The 16,078-nt window shown below is 36.6% G+C and overlaps 6 non-coding genes across 6 annotated transcripts; all 6 read right to left on the bottom strand.

Annotated features, from left to right (window-relative positions):
* Window positions 1-571: 571 nt before the first annotated feature.
* On the bottom strand, window positions 572-645 carry TRNAI-AAU (transfer RNA isoleucine (anticodon AAU)). Its single transcript has one exon. It is a non-coding gene; the product is annotated as a tRNA-Ile (tRNA).
* Window positions 646-5,478: 4,833 nt separating this feature from the next.
* On the bottom strand, window positions 5,479-5,552 carry TRNAI-AAU (transfer RNA isoleucine (anticodon AAU)). The gene has a single exon. It is a non-coding gene; the product is annotated as a tRNA-Ile (tRNA).
* Window positions 5,553-9,990: 4,438 nt separating this feature from the next.
* On the bottom strand, window positions 9,991-10,064 carry TRNAI-AAU (transfer RNA isoleucine (anticodon AAU)). The gene has a single exon. It is a non-coding gene; the product is annotated as a tRNA-Ile (tRNA).
* A 1,795-nt stretch (window positions 10,065-11,859) lies between these two features.
* Window positions 11,860-11,933, bottom strand: TRNAI-AAU (transfer RNA isoleucine (anticodon AAU)). The gene has a single exon. It is a non-coding gene; the product is annotated as a tRNA-Ile (tRNA).
* A 1,005-nt stretch (window positions 11,934-12,938) lies between these two features.
* Window positions 12,939-13,012, bottom strand: TRNAI-AAU (transfer RNA isoleucine (anticodon AAU)). The gene has a single exon. It is a non-coding gene; the product is annotated as a tRNA-Ile (tRNA).
* A 1,758-nt stretch (window positions 13,013-14,770) lies between these two features.
* Window positions 14,771-14,844, bottom strand: TRNAI-AAU (transfer RNA isoleucine (anticodon AAU)). Its single transcript has one exon. It is a non-coding gene; the product is annotated as a tRNA-Ile (tRNA).
* Window positions 14,845-16,078: the final 1,234 nt, after the last annotated feature.

Raw genomic sequence — 16,078 nt, 5'->3', positions numbered from 1 at the left:
TATGAGGACGGAAAAATAATAAAGTTATGACTATCGGAATACAAAGAGGCAAAATCAAGATATTATTTTTGTCCTTAAGGTTGAAATTGGACCTCTAAGATGATTTCATGCAACAAACTCTGCATTTCTATAAATCACCGGTTAGACCATACATGGAATATTGTGTACAGTTTTAAGCACCTGTGTATGAGAAGGACATTGCTGAACTAGAATGCGTGCAAAGAAGGGAAAGCAAGGTAATTAAAGGACCTCATCACAGACGGGGATTCTTTACTGTAAGAGAAGTTCGACGATTGAACTCTCTGCCACATTGAAAAGTGTTTTTTTGAAAAATATAAAATTTCATCATATTTGTACCAGATTCTGGAGATGGAACTTTGATCCAGGAATTTATTCTAATAGCCATATTTGGAGTAAGGGAGGAATTTTTCCCCTAATGACAATATTGGAATGCACTCCAAGACAGTTTTTGCCTTCCTCTGGATCAACACGGCAGGTTTATAGGTTGAATTTGATGGACCTTTTTTCAATATTATCAACTATTCAACTCTGTAACAAAAGTGAGCTTCCATGGCCCGTACGGGGATCGAACCCGTGACCTTGGCGTTATTAGCACCACGCTCTAACCAACTGAGCTAACCAGCCACTTTAACACCAAAGATTCACGTCACGTCAGTAGAAAATACATGCAAACGTGTATTCATATTGATATCCTATTAACCTGAATAATAAAATAAACTTGCAATTTTTACTACTCAAAAAGCATTGGACAAATTGCTTTTGTGTTTTCCATTCCACCCCACAAAGAGTTTTCTTTCAGTACATTATATGGTACATTAAATGCTGCCATTAAAAACAAGAACTTGTCTCGCTAAAAACAAGCCCTTATATGACTATGAGGACGGAAAAATAATAAAGTTATGACTATCGGAATACAAAGAGGCAAAATGAAGATATTATTTTTGTCCTTAAGGTTGAAATTGGACCTCTAAGATGATTTCATGCAACAAACTCTGCATTTCTATAAATCACCGGTTAGACCATACATGGAATATTGTGTACAGTTTTAAGCACCTGTGTATGAGAAGGACATTGCTGAACTAGAATGCGTGCAAAGAAGGGAAAGCAAGGTAATTAAAGGACCTCATCACAGACGGGGATTCTTTACTGTAAGAGAAGTTCGACGATTGAACTCTCTGCCACATTGAAAAGTGTTTTTTTGAAAAATATAAAATTTCATCATATTTGTACCAGATTCTGGAGATGGAACTTTGATCCAGGAATTTATTCTAATAGCCATATTTGGAGTAAGGGAGGAATTTTTCCCCTAATGACAACATTGGAATGCACTCCAAGACAGTTTTTGCCTTCCTCTGGATCAACACGGCAGGTTTACAGGTTGAATTTGATGGACCTTTTTTCAATATTATCAACTATTCAAGTAACAAGCATGTAACAAAAGTGAGCTTCCATGGCCCGAACGGGGATCGAACCCGTGACCTTGGCGTTATTAGCAACACGCTCTAACCAACTGAGCTAACCGGCCACTTTTACACCAAAGATTCACGTCACGTCAGTAGAAAATACATGCAAACGTGTATTCATATTGATATCCTATTAACCTGAATAATAAAATAAACTTGCAATTTTTACTACTCAAAAAGCATTGGACAAATTGCTTTTGTGTTTTCCATTCCACCCCACAAAGAGTTTTCTTCAGTACATTATATGGTACATTAAATGCTGCCATTAAAAACAAGAACTTGTCTTGCTAAAAACAAGCCCTTATATGACTATGAGGACGTAAAAATAATAAAGTTATGACTATCGGAATACAAAGAGGCAAAATCAAGATATTATTTTTGTCCTTAAGGTTGAAATTGGACCTCTAAGATGATTTCATGCAACAAACTCTGCATTTCTATAAATCACCGGTTAGACCATACATGGAATATTGTCTACAGTTTTGAGCACCTGTGTATGAGAAGGACATTGCTGAACTAGAATGCGTGCAAAGAAGGGAAAGCAAGGTAATTAAAGGACCTCATCACAGACGGGGATTCTTTACTGTAAGAGCAGTTCGACGATTGAACTCTCTGCCACATTGAAAAGTGTTTTTTTGAAAAATATAAAATTTCATCATATTTGTACCAGATTCTGGAGATGGAACTTTGATCCAGGAATTTATTCTAATAGCCATATTTGGAGTAAGGGAGGAATTTTTCCCCTAATGACAACATTGGAATGCACTCCAAGACAGTTTTTGCCTTCCTCTGGATCAACACGGCCACATTGAAAAGTGTTTTTTTGAAAAATATAAAATGTCATCATATTTGTACCAGATTCTGGAGATGGAACTTTGATCCAGGAATTTATTCTAATAGCCATATTTGGAGTAAGGGAGGAATTTTTCCCCTAATGACAACATTGGAATGCACTCCAAGACAGTTTTTGCCTTCCTCTGGATCAACACTGCAGGTTTATAGGTTGAATTTGATGGACCTTTTTTCAATATTATCAACTATTCAACTCTGTAACAAGCATGTAACAAAAGTGAGCTTCCATGGCCCGTACGGGGATCGAACCCCTGACCTTGGCATTATTAGCACCACGCTCTAACCAACTGAGCTAACCACCCACTTTTACACCAAAGATTCACGTCACGTCAGTAGAAAATACATGCAAACGTGTATTCATATTGATATCCTATTAACCTGAATAATAAAATAAACTTGCAATTTTTACTACTCAAAAAGCATTGGACAAATTGCTTTTGTGTTTTCCATTCCACCCCACAAAGAGTTTTCTTTCAGTACATTATAGGGTACATTAAATGCTGCCATTAAAAACAAGAACTTGTCTCGCTAAAAACAAGCCCTTATATGACTATGAGGACGGAAAAATAATAAAGTTATGACTATCGGAATACAAAGAGGCAAAATCAAGATATTATTTTTGTCCTTAAGGTTGAAATTGGACCTCTAAGATGATTTCATGCAACAAACTCTGCATTTCTATAAATCACCGGTTAGATCATACATGGAATATTGTGTACAGTTTTGAGCACCTGTGTATGAGAAGGACATTGCTGAACTAGAATGCGTGCAAAGAAGGGAAAGCAAGGTAATTAAAGGACCTCATCACAGACGGGGATTCTTTACTGTAAGAGCAGTTCGACGATTGAACTCTCTGCCACATTGAAAAGTGTTTTTTTGAAAAATATAAAATGTCATCATATTTGTACCAGATTCTGGAGATGGAACTTTGATCCAGGAATTTATTCTAATAGCCATATTTGAAGTAAGGGAGGACTTTTTCCCCTAATGACAACATTGGAATGCACTCCAAGACAGTTTTTGCCTTCCTCTGGATCAACACGGCAGGTTTATAGGTTGAATTTGATGGACCTTTTTTCAATAAAATCAACTATTCAACTCTGTAACAAGCATGTAACAAAAGTGAGCTTACATGGCACGTACGGGGATCGAACCCGTGACCTTGGTGTTATTAGCACCACGCTCTAACCAACTGAGCTAACCGGCCACTTTAACACCAAAGATTCACGTCACGTCAGTAGAAAATACATGCAAACGTGTATTCATATTGATATCCTATTAACCTGAATAATAAAATAAACTTGCAATTTTTACTACTCAAAAAGCATTGGACAAATTGCTTTTGTGTTTTCCATTCCACCCCACAAAGAGTTTTCTTTCAGTACATTATATGGTACATTAAATGCTGCCATTAAAAACAAGAACTTGTCTCGCTAAAAACAAGCCCTTATATGACTATGAGGACGGAAAAATAATAAAGTTATGACTATCGGAATACAAAGAGGCAAAATGAAGATATTATTTTTGTCCTTAAGGTTGAAATTGGACCTCTAAGATGATTTCATGCAACAAACTCTGCATTTCTATAAATCACCGGTTAGACCATACATGGAATATTGTGTACAGTTTTAAGCACCTGTGTATGAGAAGGACATTGCTGAACTAGAATGCGTGCAAAGAAGGGAAAGCAAGGTAATTAAAGGACCTCATCACAGACGGGGATTCTTTACTGTAAGAGAAGTTCGACGATTGAACTCTCTGCCACATTGAAAAGTGTTTTTTTGAAAAATATAAAATTTCATCATATTTGTACCAGATTCTGGAGATGGAACTTTGATCCAGGAATTTATTCTAATAGCCATATTTGGAGTAAGGGAGGAATTTTTCCCCTAATGACAACATTGGAATGCACTCCAAGACAGTTTTTGCCTTCCTCTGGATCAACACGGCCACATTGAAAAGTGTTTTTTTGAAAAATATAAAATGTCATCATATTTGTACCAGATTCTGGAGATGGAACTTTGATCCAGGAATTTATTCTAATAGCCATATTTGGAGTAAGGGAGGAATTTTTCCCCTAATGACAACATTGGAATGCACTCCAAGACAGTTTTTGCCTTCCTCTGGATCAACACTGCAGGTTTATAGGTTGAATTTGATGGACCTTTTTTCAATATTATCAACTATTCAACTCTGTAACAAGCATGTAACAAGCATGTAACAAGCATGTAACAAAAGTGAGCTTCCATGGCCCGTACGGGGATCGAACCCCTGACCTTGGCATTATTAGCACCACGCTCTAACCAACTGAGCTAACCACCCACTTTTACACCAAAGATTCACGTCACGTCAGTAGAAAATACATGCAAACGTGTATTCATATTGATATCCTATTAACCTGAATAATAAAATAAACTTGCAATTTTTACTACTCAAAAAGCATTGGACAAATTGCTTTTGTGTTTTCCATTCCACCCCACAAAGAGTTTTCTTTCAGTACATTATAGGGTACATTAAATGCTGCCATTAAAAACAAGAACTTGTCTCGCTAAAAACAAGCCCTTATATGACTATGAGGACGGAAAAATAATAAAGTTATGACTATCGGAATACAAAGAGGCAAAATCAAGATATTATTTTTGTCCTTAAGGTTGAAATTGGACCTCTAAGATGATTTCATGCAACAAACTCTGCATTTCTATAAATCACCGGTTAGATCATACATGGAATATTGTGTACAGTTTTGAGCACCTGTGTATGAGAAGGACATTGCTGAACTAGAATGCGTGCAAAGAAGGGAAAGCAAGGTAATTAAAGGACCTCATCACAGACGGGGATTCTTTACTGTAAGAGCAGTTCGACGATTGAACTCTCTGCCACATTGAAAAGTGTTTTTTTGAAAAATATAAAATGTCATCATATTTGTACCAGATTCTGGAGATGGAACTTTGATCCAGGAATTTATTCTAATAGCCATATTTGAAGTAAGGGAGGACTTTTTCCCCTAATGACAACATTGGAATGCACTCCAAGACAGTTTTTGCCTTCCTCTGGATCAACACGGCAGGTTTATAGGTTGAATTTGATGGACCTTTTTTCAATATTATCAACTATTCAACTCTGTAACAAAAGTGAGCTTCCATGGCCCGTACGGGGATCGAACCCGTGACCTTGGCGTTATTAGCACCACGCTCTAACCAACTGAGCTAACCGGCCACTTTAACACCAAAGATTCACGTCACGTCAGTAGAAAATACATGCAAACGTGTATTCATATTGATATCCTATTAACCTGAATAATAAAATAAACTTGCAATTTTTACTACTCAAAAAGCATTGGACAAATTGCTTTTGTGTTTTCCATTCCACCCCACAAAGAGTTTTCTTTCAGTACATTATATGGTACATTAAATGCTGCCATTAAAAACAAGAACTTGTCTCGCTAAAAACAAGCCCTTATATGACTATGAGGACGGAAAAATAATAAAGTTATGACTATCGGAATACAAAGAGGCAAAATGAAGATATTATTTTTGTCCTTAAGGTTGAAATTGGACCTCTAAGATGATTTCATGCAACAAACTCTGCATTTCTATAAATCACCGGTTAGACCATACATGGAATATTGTGTACAGTTTTAAGCACCTGTGTATGAGAAGGACATTGCTGAACTAGAATGCGTGCAAAGAAGGGAAAGCAAGGTAATTAAAGGACCTCATCACAGACGGGGATTCTTTACTGTAAGAGAAGTTCGACGATTGAACTCTCTGCCACATTGAAAAGTGTTTTTTTGAAAAATATAAAATTTCATCATATTTGTACCAGATTCTGGAGATGGAACTTTGATCCAGGAATTTATTCTAATAGCCATATTTGGAGTAAGGGAGGAATTTTTCCCCTAATGACAACTTTGGAATGCACTCCAAGACAGTTTTTGCCTTCCTCTGGATCAACACGGCAGGTTTATATGTTGAATTTGATGGACCTTTTTTCAATATTATCAACTATTCAACTCTGTAACAAGCATGTAACAAAAGTGAGCTTCCATGGCCCATACGGGGATCGAACCCGTGACCTTGGCAATATTAGCACCACGCTCTAACCAACTGAGCTAACCGGCCACTTTTACACCAAAGATTCACGTCACGTCAGTAGAAAATACATGCAAACGTGTATTCATATTGATATCCTATTAACCTGAATAATAAAATAAACTTGAAATTTTTACTACTCAAAAAGCATTGGACAAATTGCTTTTGTGTTTTCCATTCCACCCCACAAAGAGTTTTCTTTCAGTACATTATATGGTACATTAAATGCTGCCATTAAAAACAAGAACTTGTCTCGCTAAAAACAAGCCCTTATATGACTATGAGGACGGAAAAATAATAAAGTTATGACTATCGGAATACAAAGAGGCAAAATCAAGATATTATTTTTGTCCTTAAGGTTGAAATTGGACCTCTAAGATGATTTCATGCAACAAACTCTGCATTTCTATAAATCACCGGTTAGACCATACATGGAATATTGTGTACAGTTTTAAGCACCTGTGTATGAGAAGGACATTGCTGAACTAGAATGCGTGCAAAGAAGGGAAAGCAAGGTAATTAAAGGACCTCATCACAGACGGGGATTCTTTACTGTAAGAGCAGTTCGACGATTGAACTCTCTGCCACATTGAAAAGTGTTTTTTTGAAAAATATAAAATTTCATCATATTACTACCAGATTCTGGAGATGGAACTTTGATCCAGGAATTTATTCTAATAGCCATATTTGGAGTAAGGGAGGAATTTTTCCCCTAATGACAACATTGGAATGCACTCCAAGACAGTTTTTGCCTTCCTCTGGATCAACACGGCAGGTTTATAGGTTGAATTTGATGGACCTTTTTTCAATATTATCAACTATTCAACTCTGTAACAAAAGTGAGCTTACATTGCCCGAATGGGGATCGAACCCGTGACCTTGGCGTTATTAGCACCACGCTCTAACCAACTGAGCTAACCGGCCACTTTTACACCAAAGATTCACGTCACGTCAGTAGAAAATACATGCAAACGTGTATTCATATTGATATCCTATTAACCTGAATAATAAAATAAACTTGCAATTTTTACTACTCAAAAAGCATTGGACAAATTGCTTTTGTGTTTTCCATTCCACCCCACAAAGAGTTTTCTTCAGTACATTATATGGTACATTAAATGCTGCCATTAAAAACAAGAACTTGTCTCGCTAAAAACAAGCCCTTATATGACTATGAGGACGGAAAAATAATAAAGTTATGACTATCGGAATACAAAGAGGCAAAATCAAGATATTATTTTTGTCCTTAAGGTTGAAATTGGACCTCTAAGATGATTTCATGCAACAAACTCTGCATTTCTATAAATCACCGGTTAGACCATACATGGAATATTGTGTACAGTTTTGAGCACCTGTGTATGAGAAGGACATTGCTGAACTAGAATGCGTGCAAAGAAGGGAAAGCAAGGTAATTAAAGGACCTCATCACAGACGGGGATTCTTTACTGTAAGAGCAGTTCGACGATTGAACTCTCTGCCACATTGAAAAGTGTTTTTTTGAAAAATATAAAATTTCAACATATTTGTACCAGATTCTGGAGATGGAACTTTGATCCAGGAATTTATTCTAATAGCCATATTTGGAGTAAGGGAGGAATTTTTCCCCTAATGACAACATTGGAATGCACTCCAAGACAGTTTTTGCCTTCCTCTGGATCAACACGGCAGGTTTATAGGTTGAATTTGATGGACCTTTTTTCAATATTATCAACTATTCAACTCTGTAACAAGCATGTAACAAAAGTGAGCTTCCATGGCCCATACGGGGATCGAACCCGTGACCTTTGCGTTATTAGCACCACGCTCTCCCCAACTGAGCTAACCGGCCACTTTTACACCAAAGATTCACGTCACGTCAGTAGAAAATACATGCAAACGTGTATTCATATTGATATCCTATTAACCTGAATAATAAAATAAACTTGAAATTTTTACTACTCAAAAAGCATTGGACAAATTGCTTTTGTGTTTTCCATTCCACCCCACAAAGAGTTTTCTTTCAGTACATTATATGGTACATTAAATGCTGCCATTAAAAACAAGAACTTGTCTCGCTAAAAACAAGCCCTTATATGACTATGAGGACGGAAAAATAATAAAGTTATGACTATCGGAATACAAAGAGGCAAAATCAAGATATTATTTTTGTCCTTAAGGTTGAAATTGGACCTCTAAGATGATTTCATGCAACAAACTCTGCATTTCTATAAATCACCGGTTAGACCATACATGGAATATTGTGTACAGTTTTGAGCACCTGTGTATGAGAAAGACATTGCTGAACTAGAATGCGTGCAAAGAAGGGAAAGCAAGGTAATTAAAGGACCTCATCACAGACGGGGATTCTTTACTGTTAGAGAAGTTCGACGATTGAACTCTCTGCCACATTGAAAAGTGTTTTTTTGAAAAATATAAAATGTCATCATATTTGTACCAGATTCTGGAGATGGAACTTTGATCCAGGAATTTATTCTAATAGCCATATTTGGAGTAAGGGAGGAATTTTTCCCCTAATGACAACATTGGAATGCACTCCAAGACAGTTTTTGCCTTCCTCTGGATCAACACAGCAGGTTTATAGGTTGAATTTGATGGACCTTTTTTCAATATTATCAACTATTCAACTCTGTAACAAGCATGTAACAAAAGCGAGCTTCCACGGCCTGTACGGGGATCGAACCTGTGACCTTGGCGTTATTAGCACCACACTCTAACCAACTGAGCTAACCGGCCACTTATACACCAAAGATTCACGTCACGTCAGTAGAAAATACATGCAAACGTGTATTCATATTGATATCCTATTAACCTGAATAATAAAATAAACTTGCAATTTTTACTACTCAAAAAGCATTGGACAAATTGCTTTTGTGTTTTCCATTCCACCCCACAAAGAGTTTTCTTCAGTACATTATATGGTACATTAAATGCTGCCATTAAAAACAAGAACTTGTCTCGCTAAAAACAAGCCCTTATATGACTATGAGGACGGAAAAATAATAAAGTTATGACTATCGGAATACAAAGAGGCAAAATCAAGATATTATTTTTGTCCTTAAGGTTGAAATTGGACCTCTAAGATGATTTCATGCAACAAACTCTGCATTTCTATAAATCACCGGTTAGACCATACATGGAATATTGTGTACAGTTTTGAGCACCTGTGTATGAGAAGGACATTGCTGAACTAGAATGCGTGCAAAGAAGGGAAAGCAAGGTAATTAAAGGACCTCATCACAGACGGGGATTCTTTACTGTAAGAGCAGTTCGACGATTGAACTCTCTGCCACATTGAAAAGTGTTTTTTTGAAAAATATAAAATTTCATCATATTTGTACCAGATTCTGGAGATGGAACTTTGATCCAGGAATTTATTCTAATAGCCATATTTGGAGTAAGGGAGGAATTTTTCCCCTAATGACAACATTGGAATGCACTCCAAGACAGTTTTTGCCTTCCTCTGGATCAACACGGCTGGTTTATAGGTTGAATTTGATGGACCTTTTTTCAATATTATCAACTATTCAACTCTGTAACAAGCATGTAACAAAAGTGAGCTTCCATGGCCCGTACGGGGATCGAACCCGTGACCTTGGCGTTATTAGCACCACGCTCTAACCAACTGAGCTAACCGGCCACTTTTACACCAAAGATTCACGTCACGTCAGTAGAAAATACATGCAAACGTGTATTCATATTGATATCCTATTAACCTGAATAATAAAATAAACTTGCAATTTTTACTACTCAAAAAGCATTGGACAAATTGCTTTTGTGTTTTCCATTCCACCCCACAAAGAGTTTTCTTCAGTACATTATATGGTACATTAAATGCTGCCATTAAAAACAAGAACTTGTCTCGCTAAAAACAAGCCCTTATATGACTATGAGGACGGAAAAATAATAAAGTTATGACTATCGGAATACAAAGAGGCAAAATCAAGATATTATTTTTCCATTCCACCCCACAAAGAGTTTTCTTTCAGTACATTATATGGTACATTAAATGCTGCCATTAAAAACAAGAACTTGTCTCGCTAAAAAGATGATTTCATGCAACAAACTCTGCATTTCTATAAATCACCGGTTAGACCATACATGGAATATTGTGTACAGTTTTGAGCACCTGTGTATGAGAAAGACATTGCTGAACTAGAATGCGTGCAAAGAAGGGAAAGCAAGGTAATTAAAGGACCTCATCACAGACGGGGATTCTTTACTGTTAGAGAAGTTCGACGATTGAACTCTCTGCCACATTGAAAAGTGTTTTTTTGAAAAATATAAAATGTCATCATATTTGTACCAGATTCTGGAGATGGAACTTTGATCCAGGAATTTATTCTAATAGCCATATTTGGAGTAAGGGAGGAATTTTTCCCCTAATGACAACATTGGAATGCACTCCAAGACAGTTTTTGCCTTCCTCTGGATCAACACAGCAGGTTTATAGGTTGAATTTGATGGACCTTTTTTCAATATTATCAACTATTCAACTCTGTAACAAGCATGTAACAAAAGCGAGCTTCCACGGCCTGTACGGGGATCGAACCTGTGACCTTGGCGTTATTAGCACCACACTCTAACCAACTGAGCTAACCGGCCACTTATACACCAAAGATTCACGTCACGTCAGTAGAAAATACATGCAAACGTGTATTCATATTGATATCCTATTAACCTGAATAATAAAATAAACTTGCAATTTTTACTACTCAAAAAGCATTGGACAAATTGCTTTTGTGTTTTCCATTCCACCCCACAAAGAGTTTTCTTCAGTACATTATATGGTACATTAAATGCTGCCATTAAAAACAAGAACTTGTCTCGCTAAAAACAAGCCCTTATATGACTATGAGGACGGAAAAATAATAAAGTTATGACTATCGGAATACAAAGAGGCAAAATCAAGATATTATTTTTGTCCTTAAGGTTGAAATTGGACCTCTAAGATGATTTCATGCAACAAACTCTGCATTTCTATAAATCACCGGTTAGACCATACATGGAATATTGTGTACAGTTTTGAGCACCTGTGTATGAGAAGGACATTGCTGAACTAGAATGCGTGCAAAGAAGGGAAAGCAAGGTAATTAAAGGACCTCATCACAGACGGGGATTCTTTACTGTAAGAGCAGTTCGACGATTGAACTCTCTGCCACATTGAAAAGTGTTTTTTTGAAAAATATAAAATTTCATCATATTTGTACCAGATTCTGGAGATGGAACTTTGATCCAGGAATTTATTCTAATAGCCATATTTGGAGTAAGGGAGGAATTTTTCCCCTAATGACAACATTGGAATGCACTCCAAGACAGTTTTTGCCTTCCTCTGGATCAACACGGCTGGTTTATAGGTTGAATTTGATGGACCTTTTTTCAATATTATCAACTATTCAACTCTGTAACAAGCATGTAACAAAAGTGAGCTTCCATGGCCCGTACGGGGATCGAACCCGTGACCTTGGCGTTATTAGCACCACGCTCTAACCAACTGAGCTAACCGGCCACTTTTACACCAAAGATTCACGTCACGTCAGTAGAAAATACATGCAAACGTGTATTCATATTGATATCCTATTAACCTGAATAATAAAATAAACTTGCAATTTTTACTACTCAAAAAGCATTGGACAAATTGCTTTTGTGTTTTCCATTCCACCCCACAAAGAGTTTTCTTCAGTACATTATATGGTACATTAAATGCTGCCATTAAAAACAAGAACTTGTCTCGCTAAAAACAAGCCCTTATATGACTATGAGGACGGAAAAATAATAAAGTTATGACTATCGGAATACAAAGAGGCAAAATCAAGATATTATTTTTCCATTCCACCCCACAAAGAGTTTTCTTTCAGTACATTATATGGTACATTAAATGCTGCCATTAAAAACAAGAACTTGTCTCGCTAAAAACAAGCCCTTATATGACTATGAGGACGGAAAAATAATAAAGTTATGACTATCGGAATACAAAGAGGCAAAATCAAGATATTATTTTTATCCTTAAGGTTGAAATTGAACCTCTAAGATGATTTCATGCAACAAACTCTGCATTTCTATAAATCACCGGTTAGACCATACATGGAATATTGTGTACAGTTTTAAGCACCTGTGTATGAGAAGGACATTGCTGAACTAGAATGCGTGCAAAGAAGGGAAAGCAAGGTAATTAAAGGACCTCATCACAGACGGGGATTCTTTACTGTAAGAGCAGTTCGACGATTGAACTCTCTGCCACATTGAAAAGTGTTTTTTTGAAAAATATAAAATTTCATCATATTTGTACCAGATTCTGGAGATGGAACTTTGATCCAGGAATTTATTCTAATAGCCATATTTGGAGTAAGGGAGGAATTTTTCCCCTAATGAGAAAATTGGAATGCACTCCAAGACAGTTTTTGCCTTCCTCTGGATCAACACGGCTGGTTTATAGGTTGAATTTGATGGACCTTTTTTCAATATTATCAACTATTCAACTCTGTAACAAGCATGTAACAAAAGTGAGCTTCCATGGCCCGTACGGGGATCGAACCCGTGACCTTGGCGTTATTAGCACCACGCTCTAACCAACTGAGCTAACCGGCCACTTTTACACCAAAGATTCACGTCACGTCAGTAGAAAATACATGCAAACGTGTATTCATATTGATATCCTATTAACCTGAATAATAAAATAAACTTGCAATTTTTACTACTCAAAAAGCATTGGACAAATTGCTTTTGTGTTTTCCTTTCCACCCCACAAAGAGTTTTCTTTCAGTACATTATATGGTACATTAAATGCTGCCATTAAAAACAAGAACTTGTCTCGCTAAAAACAAGCCCTTATATGACTATGAGGACGGAAAAATAATAAAGTTATGACTATCGGAATACAAAGAGGCAAAATCAAGATATTATTTTTGTCCTTAAGGTTGAAATTGGACCTCTAAGATGATTTCATGCAACGAACTCTGCATTTCTATAAATCACCGGTTAGACCATACATGGAATATTGTGTACAGTTTTAAGCACCTGTGTATGAGAAGGACATTGCTGAACTAGAATGCGTGCAAAGAAGGGAAAGCAAGGTAATTAAAGGACCTCATCACAGACGGGGATTCTTTACTGTAAGAGCAGTTCGACGATTGAACTCTCTGCCACATTGAAAAGTGTTTTTTTGAAAAATATAAAATGTCATCATATTTGTACCAGATTCTGGAGATGGAACTTTGATCCAGGAATTTATTCTAATAGCCATATTTGGAGTAAGGGAGGAATTTTTCCCCTAATGACAACATTGGAATGCACTCCAAGACAGTTTTTGCCTTCCTCTGGATCAACACGGCAGGTTTATAGGTTGAATTTGATGGACCTTTTTTAAATATTATCAACTATTCAAATCTGTAACAAAAGTGAGCTTCCATGGCCCATACGGGGATCGAACCCATGACCTTGGTGTTATTAGCACCACGCTCTAACCAACTGAGCTAACCGGCCACTTTTACACCAAAGATTCACGTCACGTCAGTAGAAAATACATGCAAACGTGTATTCATATTGATATCCTATTAACCTGAATAATAAAATAAACTTGAAATTTTTACTACTCAAAAAGAATTGGACAAATTGCTTTTGTGTTTTCCATTCCACCCCACAAAGAGTTTTCTTTCAGTACATTATATGGTACATTAAATGCTGCCATTAAAAACAAGAACTTGTCTCGCTAAAAACAAGCCCTTATATGACTATGAGGACGGAAAAATAATAAAGTTATGACTATCAGAATACAAAGAGGCAAAATCAAGATATTATTTTTATCCTTAAGGTTGAAATTGAACCTCTAAGATGATTTCATGCAACAAACTCTGCATTTCTATAAATCACCGGTTAGACCATACATGGAATATTGTGTACAGTTTTAAGCACCTGTGTATGAGAAGGACATTGCTGAACTAGAATGCGTGCAAAGAAGGGAAAGCAAGGTAATTAAAGGACCTCATCACAGACGGGGATTCTTTACTGTAAGAGCAGTTCGACGATTGAACTCTCTGCCACATTGAAAAGTGTTTTTTTGAAAAATATAAAATTTCATCATATTTGTACCAGATTCTGGAGATGGAACTTTGATCCAGGAATTTATTCTAATAGCCATATTTGGAGTAAGGGAGGAATTTTTCCCCTAATGACAACATTGGAATGCACTCCAAGACAGTTTTTGCCTTCCTCTGGATCAACACGGCAGGTTTATAGGTTGAATTTGATGGACCTTTTTTCAATATTATCAACTATTCAACTCTGTAACAAGCATGTAACAAGCATGTAACAAGCATGTAACAAGCATGTAACAAAAGTGAGCTTCCATGGCCCGTACGGGGATCGAACCCGTGACCTTGGCGTCATTAGCACCACGCTCTAACCAACTGAGCTAACCGGCCACTTTTACACCAAAGATTCACGTCACGTCAGTAGAAAATACATGCAAACGTGTATTCATATTGATATCCTATTAACCTGAATAATAAAATAAACTTGCAATTTTTACTACTCAAAAAGCATTGGACAAATTGCTTTTGTGTTTTCCATTCCACCCCACAAAGAGTTTTCTTTCAGTACATTATATGGTACATTAAATGCTGCCATTAAAAACAAGAACTTGTCTCGCTAAAAACAAGCCCTTATATGACTATGAGGACGGAAAAATAATAAAGTTATGACTATCGGAATACAAAGAGGCAAAATCAAGATATTATTTTTCCATTCCACCCCACAAAGAGTTTTCTTTCAGTACATTATATGGTACATTAAATGCTGCCATTAAAAACAAGAACTTGTCTCGCTAAAAACAAGCCCTTATATGACTATGAGGACGGAAAAATAATAAAGTTATGACTATCAGAATACAAAGAGGCAAAATCAAGATATTATTTTTGTCCTTAAGGTTGAAATTGAACCTCTAAGATGATTTCATGCAACAAACTCTGCATTTCTATAAATCACCGGTTAGACCATACATGGAATATTGTGTACAGTTTTAAGCACCTGTGTATGAGAAGGACATTGCTGAACTAGAATGCGTGCAAAGAAGGGAAAGCAAGGTAATTAAAGGACCTCATCACAGACGGGGATTCTTTACTGTAAGAGCAGTTCGACGATTGAACTCTCTGCCACATTGAAAAGTGTTTTTTTGAAAAATATAAAATTTCATCATATTTGTACCAGATTCTGGAGATGGAACTTTGATCCAGGAATTTATTCTAATAGCCATATTTGGAGTAAGGGAGGAATTTTTCCCCTAATGAGAAAATTGGAATGCTTTCTGTGATCGCAATGAGGTCACTTTACGCCTTGATCTCCATGCAGGTTCAAATCAGGTGGGGGGGTGCGAGCTCGGAGAAGCAAAGACACACTGAGACGTTTCTCAAGGCAAAAATACTTCTGACTTTATTTGCAGAGACACAGAGTTTATATAGTAAAAATATCATATAATTACGTGCAGACACATATGAGTCATTTAGACATATACATTCTTGTGGTTTCTTTCCTCATTATTCTTATCTCTACATACATTGTTTCTTATTCCTTACATCTAATTTTTAATCCGGTGTTCTACCCATATCTATCTTGGCTGTACGCCCAGAACCCAAAAATGCTGGTAACAAACTCCCTAGT

The sequence above is a fragment of the Rhinoderma darwinii genome, chromosome 3 (genome assembly GCF_050947455.1).
Source record: "Rhinoderma darwinii isolate aRhiDar2 chromosome 3, aRhiDar2.hap1, whole genome shotgun sequence".
Classification (NCBI taxonomy): domain Eukaryota; kingdom Metazoa; phylum Chordata; class Amphibia; order Anura; family Rhinodermatidae; genus Rhinoderma; species Rhinoderma darwinii.
The sequence above is the reverse complement of the archived record's forward strand: the minus strand, read 5'-3'. Positions and strand labels throughout refer to the sequence as shown.